The 11322-nt window shown below is 30.8% G+C and overlaps 1 long non-coding RNA gene and 1 pseudogene across 2 annotated transcripts; both read right to left on the bottom strand.

Annotated features, from left to right (window-relative positions):
* Positions 1-309: 309 nt before the first annotated feature.
* Positions 310-1852, bottom strand: LOC120088797 (mogroside IIIx synthase pseudogene; annotated as a pseudogene). The gene has a single exon (XR_016523976.1). The product of XR_016523976.1 is annotated as a mogroside IIIx synthase pseudogene (transcript).
* Positions 1853-4809: 2957 nt separating this feature from the next.
* On the bottom strand, positions 4810-8601 carry LOC120087707 (uncharacterized). The gene is made up of 4 exons (XR_005484664.2): positions 7938-8601; positions 5612-7140; positions 5145-5224; positions 4810-5030 (listed from the first exon to the last, which is right to left on the bottom strand). It is a non-coding gene; the product is annotated as an uncharacterized LOC120087707 (long non-coding RNA).
* Between the last annotated feature and the right edge of the window lie 2721 nt (positions 8602-11322).

Genomic DNA, 11322 nt, shown 5'->3' with positions numbered 1-11322 from the left:
AGTTCTTTAGTAAATATATGATTTTTGTATTTGAAAAAACTAATTGTTAGTTTGATTGTAAACATCAAATAGAAGATTTTCTTTCTAAAAGAAAAAATAATAAAATAAATTTCAAGTTCATCTACTAATCGACGTCCACATTTTTTTTATGATTTTTATTTTTTAATATAAATGCATGAAACTATAGGGTGTCAATTGACTAAACATATGATGTGAATTGAACAAGGTAAGTCACTAGTAATTCAACAAGTGAAAATTCTTTCCTTTTTTAAGTATCTTTTATTGTGTTAATGATTGAACTGAAAAATATTTTTAAAAATTTATTGGATAGCTGGTGCAGGCGAAGAGCTAAATTTTTTTCTAAGAAATTCTTTCCTAATATTGATGTTCGTTAAATATTGGTCAAGTGAGAGATTTGAGCTACCATGTTCTCAATCTTCTCATCGCCTGTTTTGTTCAAAATCTCACTCATTTCTCTTACTTTCATCCTCAACTCTTCTCTGGTTTTCTCAACCACTACTTCTTTGATTAGCTTTGCGAGTTCTTGTCTTTGAATTTTGCCGTCGGGATCTCGCTTGGCCTCTACCCCCACCCCTGCTTCTTCCACCACTCTGGCATTAAAGGGTTGGTCCCAAGACACCGGAACTCCAATTATGGGTACTCCAAACACGATGCTCTCTAACACAGAGTTCCATCCACAGTGGCTCACAAATCCCCCAATGCTCCCATGCTTCAGTATCTTCCCCTGTGGAGCCCATCCTTTCACTACCATCGCCTTTTCTCCAGCCCTCTCCACAAATCCCCTTCTCTTTTCTTCTTCATCTTCTTTTGGATTAATCCTTTCCACCCATATGAAATTCGCCTCACTCTCCTCTAACCCTTTTCCTATTTCTTCCATTTCTTCCTCCGACGCGTACCTTTCACTTCCGAATGACACCAGAACCGTAGACAGAGCTTCCTTTTTGTCCAGCCAATTCTTGATTCTCGAATAATCTTCATCTTCCTCCTCGTCATTCGGTTCGTACACCAAAGGCCCAACTGGGATTACTTTCTTCTTCGACAGAAGGGAGACATAATCCATATATTCCCCCTCCACCTCCCTGAAGCTATTGATCAGAATTACGTCACAAGATGCATTGAAGCAATAGAAAAAGGCTTCTCTGACGCTGCGGGCAAGTTCTGAAGCGTCAGGGTTTAACTTGGCTTTCCAATGATTGTGAAGAACAAAATCTGAGAATGGGAGTTTAGAATTGGGGTAGTGAATGGAGTGGAAGCCATGGGAAATAATGAAAGCACCAGAGGTGTTGAAGTTGATGGCGGGGATCTTGAGGGAGGAAGCTATTTGAGGAGCCCAAGACTGGAGAGAGTCATAAATGAGGAGATGGGGAGAAAGTGTTTGTAAAATTGCCTCAAAGCGTGGGGCAGCCGCAGCGAAGGCTTGATGGAGAGTGAGCCCAAGGTGAGGGGGAAGGGCGTTGGCTGCATGAAGATGGGGAGGAAATTCAGGAGAAGAAGGGAGATGAAGCTCCACAAATTCAATGGAAGATGAAGGAATTAGCTTTGGTTTAATGGAGTCGAGATTAACAGGGGTTGAACAGAAGTAGATATGGAAGTTATTTCTGGTAGAGAGAGCTTTGGCTAACTCCAAGTAAGCACAGAGATGGCCATAGCCAAGCCATGGAAACATCAAAATCTTGCTTCCAACTTGCTGGTCATCCATGGCGATGCGAATTTAAGGCACTGAGAGTTCCGAATAACAGAGCAAGCCTATAGCAAGCTTGTGTGTTTTTGTAGTGGAGAATGGAGAGGATAGGATTACTTCTCACGTGTAGCACGTGGGCTGATGGGTCACAGATGGGATCTTGAACATTGACTTTGAAGGAGAGGATATGGGTCCAATCACCTTCAACAAATGATTGGAACTTGAAACATAAAAGAGGATCAAATTACTGACTTTACTCTTTTTTTTTTTCCCGGATAAATTAGGATTTCTTTGGTTGCTTATTGGAATTTTGTTTTATTTTTCATATTTATTAAATTGTTTGGAGACTTTTTAGATTCTGATTATGAAAACTAACATTATATATATATATATATTTTCATTATATAAGATTTTGAATTTTAAAGATAGAAATGTTCTAAAAATACATTATGTTATGTTTTAAAAATTATTAATTTTTTAAATTAAAAATATATATTATGTAATGTATTATAAATTAGATAATATTAATATCATTATATAGAAAATTAACCTGAAGTATGTTTATAAATAAATTAATAATAATTTATTATCAAATAATATTTAGTGGATAACCATTTATAAATATGGTAACATACATTTTATACGATTGTTTAAATTAGAATCTAATTTATGAATATGCTCTAAAACACATATTGGAAAACATTCCATAGAACTTTGTTTTCATTATATTCTTTGTTTTCAAATTTGTGTTTCAGATTTCTACCAAACAAACTCTTACATTTTTTGTCCATAAATATTAAAATTAGTGTGTGTTGCAATGTCATCAAAGCGGCTAACATCATTAAGTTTGGAATCGCCACTAATAATTTTCGAGTGGGATTGGTCACCCATTTTAAAGAAAAATTTGTCTATTTTACCAATGTTAGATTTGGGAGTCATTTGAGTGTAGGGCGTAGTAGCACCCTACAACACATGTTTTTAGTTTATTTTATTGAACGATAATGATCCTTATCTACGAGAGGAAAAAATATCTCAATTTCATTAATCTATATTTAATAGAAATATATAAGTTAATAATTATGGGTGATTTGAAACCATTAGAAAACTTTAAAAAAAAGAAAAGAAAAATTAATAAAACAAAATAAAATATGACTAATTAAATAGTTCTCAGTCAAGAGGTATTCCCTTACCATTAACTTAAATATTTTAGCCTAATAAAACCTATTCCTTATACTCAATTTTATTTAAAATCCATTGTCTAACTTTATTCTTATTTAAGAAATTCAATTTAAAATGGGACCGTTAACACCTAAACACTAAAATCTAATTTTTAAATAATATCTCACTAGATCTCACTTTTAACTTTTTCGAATTAAGGAAAGACGCATTTTGTTAATGAATTTCGTACGTTTTAAATGTTTGAGTTCTCTAATTAGAAAAAACATTTGGCTAACAAATTCGAGACATTAGAAAATCATAATTTCGTCATAAAATTAACACAATATATATATATATATAACATGTTAGTGAATCAATTCGAATTAAAATATGACCTAACGTTTTATGAGTGGCATAAACCCTTCAAAAGAAGATTGGAATTAATTTTGTAAATTAAAGTGAAAAGCAAATAGAAATTTTATTTAGAGAATTAAACTACGAATGAAATTGAAATTTGATTGAAAATTCCCCCTTAGAGCCAAATTAAAATTCATTCATGAAAAAAATAAATGCTTCTTGCGATGTAATTCAATACTAGTCCATTGATTCACCCTATAAAATAATTTTCAATAATAGTAAAAAAATTAAAGGAAAGAATTTATCTCATATATATATATATATATATATATATATATATGCACAATCTAAAATAGGAAGAAATATTTGATTTTCCCTTTTGTCCTTCTAATTGATGATTATAAGGTTATATGATGTAATTTTATATTTATATTATTAAAAAATCTATAATAATAATTTATAATTCATGTAATTTAATCGATTTAAAGTTTGGTTGTTTCTAATGTTTTATTCTAATAATTTATAATTCCCGTGAATTTTATTGGTTTACAATTTGGTTATTTATAATATTTTATTCGAATATTTTATTTAATATCCAAAATTTATCATTAAAAAACAAAAATTATATCATTCACGTGGATGAAAAAATTTATCATTCAAATGGATTTTATTGGTTTAAGTTGAGTTATTTCTAATATTTTATTCTAATATTTAATTTAAGATCCAAAATTTATCATTAAAAAAGATTTGTCATTCACATGAATTTTATTGGTTTAAAATTTGGTTATTTCTATATTTGATTTAATATCCAAAATTTATTATTAAAAAAAATTTATCATTCACATGGATTTTAATTTTAAATTATATTTTATTGATTTTAAATCTAAGTTTTCGCTATAAATAGCTAAATTCAACTCCTCATTTTCCATCTCTCTTTTATTATTATTATTATTTATTAACCTGTTCTCCAAGTTTTTTACTTTGTATTTTTTTTTTATTTGGTTAATAGCAACATCTTTGTTCTTTTCCTTTTTTAGAAGAGTTTAATTGTTCTACTTTTGGTATCTCTTCCATGTTTAGAAGAAATATCACCTCTCTTCTCTCTCTCGTTTTTTTAATGTATGTCTTCTTTTTCAACTTTTTTCACTTTTCAATTTTGGAAAATCATATAGTGTGATTTAATGTATTCTTTTATATGCTTTTGTAGTATACAAGCATATTCAACCTATTGATCCTCAAGTATTAAAGAGGATGGAGAGAAAGACCTTACTTTTTGAGATTCTACAAGGTTCAAGAAATTTAGAAGGGGACAAAGTAAAGAGCCACTACAAGAATTCTGGACTTTAATGTCGGTTTACATTAAAGACCTTTTATAACATGATCTTCAATGTCGGTTGTCAACAGCCTTTTAATGTCAGTTTTAAACTGACATTAAAACCCAAAATTATTGTCCCTTTTTTTAAATGTCATTGTCCAATCCATTTTTATTGTCGATCAAAAAGTTAAAAACGACATTATAATAATTTGTCCCCAAACAAGAATTGTTTTTATATATTAAGATCTCAACAAACACAAAAATTTAAATCTAAGTCTTGCTTACAAAGTACAAATAATAGTTAGCTCCCAAAGAGAATAACAAAATTTATACTTACAAGGCAGTAGTTGGCTGCTTATGTATTAAAAAAAATCCCAAAATAAAATCTTAATTGCAAGTATATACAACTTAACTTTCAACAAATACAAAAAAAAAAAATAACTAAAGATTGAGAGAGTTGGTTGTCTACTTTGGAGTGTCATTACTATCTCAAAAAATCTACAAAGAAGACATGCTTGCTTAAGTATATAAAATCAAGAATAATTTAAAAATAAATGAATCATACTAAAAGAAATTACATGAAGTATGGAAACTATATTTATACAAACTTACCAAAAGGAATGAGTGCAAAACTTGCTATTCATTTCTCTATTCTATGGATGAGTTTGTTATGCCCTCTACTCAAAACCTCCCTGTACTCATGCGAGCGATGTCATATGAGAGGTATAAACTAATAAATATAAGTTGCTTTAATATAAAAAATTTATAAATAACGAAAGAAATGAACTCAACCCATAAACAACAACCACAGCTGCACAATAGTCATTGTAATTATCCCAAATTTCAATGCTAAACTAAGGAACATTACCATATTTTAACCTACAACTAACTTTATAACTCTTATGTTTTAAAAAAATTTCGGCAACATGACTACACTACCACAACAATACAAAATTTTTTTACTTTAACACTTGTTCATAGAAATGCACTTCCAACAATATTCAAACAATAATTTTCTCTCAACAAAACAAACAACACAAACAACAATGATTTACAAAAACTCAGATATGATTACTCACTTGACTTCAAGTCTCAAAAGTTGTCACATGGACATTTGATCTTATACCCTCCAGATTCATGGACTCAGTTCTTATCAATGAAATGAAAAGCCAAAAACAAAAACTCAGCAAAGTTCAAAATTTCATCAATCTAAACAAATATCACAATAAACCACAAAATCTACATAAATAAGTGATTTCAAAAGCCAACAAACACAAGTAGTTAGCATTAGAAATGAGAACTCTTAACAACCACATATCAAATAAGGAAGTAGAACTCTAAAGATTAATTTTGAGATATATTTCGAGACTCGTATCCTTAGAGTTAGACTCTTTCTATAAATACTTTCAGAAAAGCGGTTTTTACTATTCTACAAATCATGCCAAACTCAATCTAAGCCTGTTAAGTTGAATAAGTCCACAATCATCTATCAAATAAAGCTTTACAATACAAAACACAAAATGAATGGCATATTTAACAAGAAAAAACAAGCTAACAATGAACAAAATACCTAATAGATTGAAACATATCACAAATCATCCACCATTTGAATCGCATAAAGATGATATACAAAGATCTTTTTAGAAAAATATTGAACAGATCTCAGACTAATACTCAAAGTTACAACAACTCAATAAGTACTAAAAGAAAAAGTGAATAGATAAAGTTGGAATCAAGGAAAGATGACAAGCTATGAGGTTTTGGGTACTTGCCTCAGTGATAGACCAGTTGATGACCAAGGAGGTAACAGGTATATGTCTCCTCACTTACCATAATCAAGCACTAATCAGCTTATGATCAATTAAAATCACGATATAAATACTATTTTATGGTTAATTGAAATGGGGAAAAAACAAAAGGGATTAGACCTCAGGGATTCCCAAGTCACATACAATCTTGAACCTATATGTGGTAATCAACACCAAAACTTCAAGCAACTAAAAAAAGCACACTAAACGGATACAAGACTTTAATCAAATGAAACCACAAAAAACATCTCCAACTAAAAGATGCTATCGAGGGTCAATCCTAGATTATCCAAACAAGATTCCAAGGACGAATTAGATTCAAATTGACAAATAAGCATAATAAATGGTTAAACAAGAGATAACAAAAGATTCGACGATGATAATGAAGAATTAACCTAACCAATAATGCATGAATAACCCACAACTACCATAGTGTAACCGGATTCATTTAGACAAATAATGCATAAATATAAACTACCAAAGGTTGCCTAAGAAGTTCTACTACCATAAACCACTCAATAGAAGTCATAAACAACTAAGCTATGACTACCATAACTGCAGGATAGTCATAGCATTCCAACACTAAATCTAATCCAAAACTTTAGAACAAATAGACTTTGAAGATAAGCATCTTATAAATATTAACTTGTACTTGTTATTAATGTTGTTATGAAGTCCTTTTTGTGTTGGGTGCACCTTCTCCACTTATCAACCTTCTTAAAACATGTCTAATGCAATCTTCCTATCTTCCTTCCAAATCTCCAAGAATCAAAATTTAGCCTTACACGTCAAACTTGCACCTAACAAAATGAAAAACTTCACTCAAAATCATTTCATTATTGAAATACAATGAATTCAACTTACCCTGAAACAAGTCAAAAGCTAGTTCAGGTACATCTGACAGAATATTTGCAATCAAAACCACAACACTGATACAAGAAATGGAGACCTATGGAAAGAAATATGTCCATTTCAAAGATGGAAGGTTTCCTTGATCTTGCAAGAAAAACATATTTGTAGCACGCCATGAGTGAAGCACAGAACACATAAGTAGTTTAAAATATGCAATAAATAACAGCTGAAGAAAGGAAACTTCAGCATCTTCTAGCAACAAACTGAACGATAGGAAAAGTGGTAGATCATACACGGCATGCAGCACTACAAGTCCATCTTTTGAAAACCTGAAATGTGTTGGCTTCTACCAACAAAAAGTCTGCATTTTCTTGGTAAGCAATCAAAAGGGAGAGAGAGAGCGGCACTAAAGCATCTATCAATCTAGATGATACAAATTGGACTAGGGCAATACCATTAAAAATTCCTTAGATCAATATATTAAACTCTATTAGATCTACACAATATTAGTAATGCAGTTTCTCCCTCCTCAAGCATTGACAGAAAGTAATCAAAGGCAAACCATTTCCAGATCAATGTCAAACATGAACAGACTAAAACAATAAGAAGCATAGTCCTTTAGAGAAAATTTCACAAGTAATTAATCATAATTCATCAATGTCATTCAATCTAAAAGTTCAAAAGAAAATGTTAAGCTACTGAGATATATAACAACTGGAGGCAAATGATTAAATGAACTACCTACCTATTATAATGGGTTTTTTCCACCTGCCTATATTATAATGTGTTTTTTCCACCTGCCAATTCATCAATGTCATTCAATCTCTCTCTTCATCTTTCCCAATCCTCAATTCCCATCTTCCTTCTTCTCATCTTTATTCCCATCCAAAGCTGTCAAAATGAGCGATTCTCTTCATTTCTCTCGCTTAGAAAATCTGGGTCCATGGCGACTAGCAGTGCCTAACAGCTCTTTGAGGGATTGTCGCCGAGATTCTGTGTCCGGTTCACCGGAAACATCACCGTTGGAGTCTTTTCCAACGACTGATGAAATCAACGATTCTGCTAGCTTTTCTCTCAATTTCTTCTTCAACATTTTGTTTGACCTGAAATAAACTTGAAATATGTGAAGAGAACAACTTCCAGATCTGGAACAAACCTGAAATAAAGCTCGACGATGCTGGAAAGAGTCGATCTCTCAGATCTTGACGGAGCTGGTACGAAGCTCGCGTTGGAAGGAGTTGACAATGGAGATAGAAAGGACAAGAGGACGAGCTAACAGAGATAGAAAAGACAAGCCATCAGAGGTATGGGTCTGAAAAGCTGCTGAAGATGAAGAATGCCTGCATTCGTGGGTTTCGCATGGGTTGTGGTGAGTGAAAGTGTGAGAATGAGATTAAAAAGAAAATGGGGGGAGTGAAGACGGAAATTAAAAAAAAAATGGGAAAAAATAAAGAGTGTGAGGAATTCAAGGGAATCTTTAATGTCGGTTTAAAACCAACATTAAAGGTATGTCAGTTTAAAACTGACATTAAAGATCTACTTTAAAAAAAAATAAAACCGATATTATATATCCGATTTCACTTTTTTCAGCCAATCTTAAAGTCCAAAATTAAGAATATGATTGATTGTTTTTTACTTTTGTAGTTTTTTTCACTTTTTTAAAAAATTGATTGGTTATAATATTTTTTTTACTATTTTTTACATATTTTGTACTTTTTTCCTTTTTAAAACTTTGATTTAATGTTAAAATCAAGAAGAGATCAATCAAAAGAAATTTAAGTTTTTAAGGTTTTAAATATATACTATCTAAAGGGATTATGAGTTTTAATTTCACTAGATTTAAAAAAATCTCATGTGAAGAATTAAAAAAAAAAAAAAAAAAAAAAAAAGTTTCATTTCATCTATAATCTACATTTATATATATATATATATATCATGCTATCTAAAAAATTACTAGAAAACCTTCAATTTCCTCATGTATTTCTTCTTTCTTCCTTTTTTTTTAAATTTTGATTTAATTTTGTTAATTCGCTCTCCTTATTTATTGTTGTTTTTATTATGAATATTATAATAATAAATAGATGTTCACTGCTTAGTGTCCCCAAACCCACGTGTTACCCTTTATATTATCCATATGCCTTGTAATTATTCATATTTGGTGTCCATGTAAATCCACACCCTATTTACCACTTTGCCTATAAATAGTGGCATTTGGTGGATCTTAAAATCATACATACATTGGTGAGAATTTCACTTCCACTAATTTTCATATTATCCAATTTTATAATTTTAGTTATTTTATGTTTTTAATTATTTTATTTTATATTTTATTTTATATATTTAATATTATTATATAAATATATTACTATATTATATTTTCTTTACATCCGTGTTTCCGTTGTGCTTCTCAAATTCACAACACGTTATCAGTACGAGCTTCTATCGTTTTCTCCACTAAAGGTAGGTCCTAAAGTGTTTCCATGACAAACTTTACAAAATTAGAATTCGCAGCCCTTAATATTAATGGCAATAATTATTTATCATGGGTGCTCGATGCCGAAATTCACCTGGATGCTATGAACTTGGGAGAAACAATTATAGAAGAAAATACGACATCTAGTTAGGACAAAGCAAAAGCTATGATTTTCCTTCGTCATCATCTCCACGGGGGGATTGAAAATGGAGTATCTTACAATAAAAGATCTCTATATCCTATGAAAAATCTTGAAAGAGATGAATGATCGTAAAAAAACAGTTATTCTTCCTTAAGCTCCTTATGAGTGGATGCACTTGAGGCTACAAGATTTCAAATCAGTAAGTGATTACAACTCCGCATTATTTAAAATCAGTTCAAAATTGTTGTTATGCGGAGAGAAAATTACTAATGATAATATGTTAAGGAAGACATTTTCTACATTTCATGTCTCAAATATGCTCCTGTAGCAGCAATATCGAGAGAAAGGTTTTAAACAATATTCTGAATTAATTTCATGTCTTCTCGTGGCCAAACAAAATAACGAGTTATTGATGAAAAATCATGAATCTCGACCAACCGAAACAACACCATTCCCTGAAGTGAATGCTATGAATTTTAATAATAATCGTGGTCGAGGTCGTGATCGCGATTGAGGTCATGACTGTGGCAGAGGAAGAAATAATTATTATTTTCGTAATGGTCGTTTTAATCATTCAATTTCAAAAGAACCACACAAAATGATGATCACAAAAGAAAAACTCCACAAGATAAAAGTTCAAAGAGTGTTGAAAATAAATGCTTCCGATGCAAAATGACTAGGCATTGGTCACGTAGCTGTCGTATGTCAAAACACTTAGTTAACCTCTATCAAGCCTCCCTGAAGGGAAAGAGAAAAATGTGGAAGCAAATTTTGCATACCAGGATAATGACATATTTGACCCATCCCACACAACAAATTTGGATGTGACGGACTTCTTTGGATCTCTTGAAGAGAAGATTGGCACAGTTGGTGACACATCAAGTGTTTCTTTTGACTTTGAGAATATCTAGACTTATTGTTGTTTTCTTTTATCTATCTTCGTGTTTTTTTAGTAACTTTTGTATATTTTAAATGTTGTTTTTCTTATTATAATTATTTTTTTTTAATGAAGAAACATAGATCATTTTCATATTTTGGGTGTTTCAAAAATGAGCAATGAAGATCTATGTCTGGCAGACAGTGTAATCACACACACAATACTTACAAATAAAAATATTTTTTTCCAAATTGACAATGCTGAAAGCAAAATAAATACAATATCAAGTTCTAAAATAAATGGAATTAATGATCAAGCTAGAACTTCTAATACATAAGTATGAACTTAAAACAGAAACGATTCAATAACCTGATATATTTTCATTTAGTAATATTGTCTCTCTTGTTAACGTTGAATCTAGGAAACATAACCATCGTAGTCTATCAAACTCTAAGTCAACCTAAAATGAGAAATATAAGGACGGTCATACCTCTCATAACACAGTCCTTGCCAATTGCTCTTTAAATAATGTCCTTAAATTCAATAAAAAAAATGTACCCAACCAAAATCATAGTATCAAAACCAAAATCATAGTACCAAATATAAACACCCTTTTTAATATGTCAATAACAAAGTTT

Source organism: Benincasa hispida, chromosome 10 (assembly GCF_027475165.1).
Source record: "Benincasa hispida cultivar pf3 chromosome 10, pf3_genome.v1.1, whole genome shotgun sequence".
Lineage (NCBI taxonomy): Eukaryota > Viridiplantae > Streptophyta > Magnoliopsida > Cucurbitales > Cucurbitaceae > Benincasa > Benincasa hispida.
Note: the sequence above shows the minus strand (reverse complement) of the source record. Positions and strands in the feature narration are given on the sequence as shown.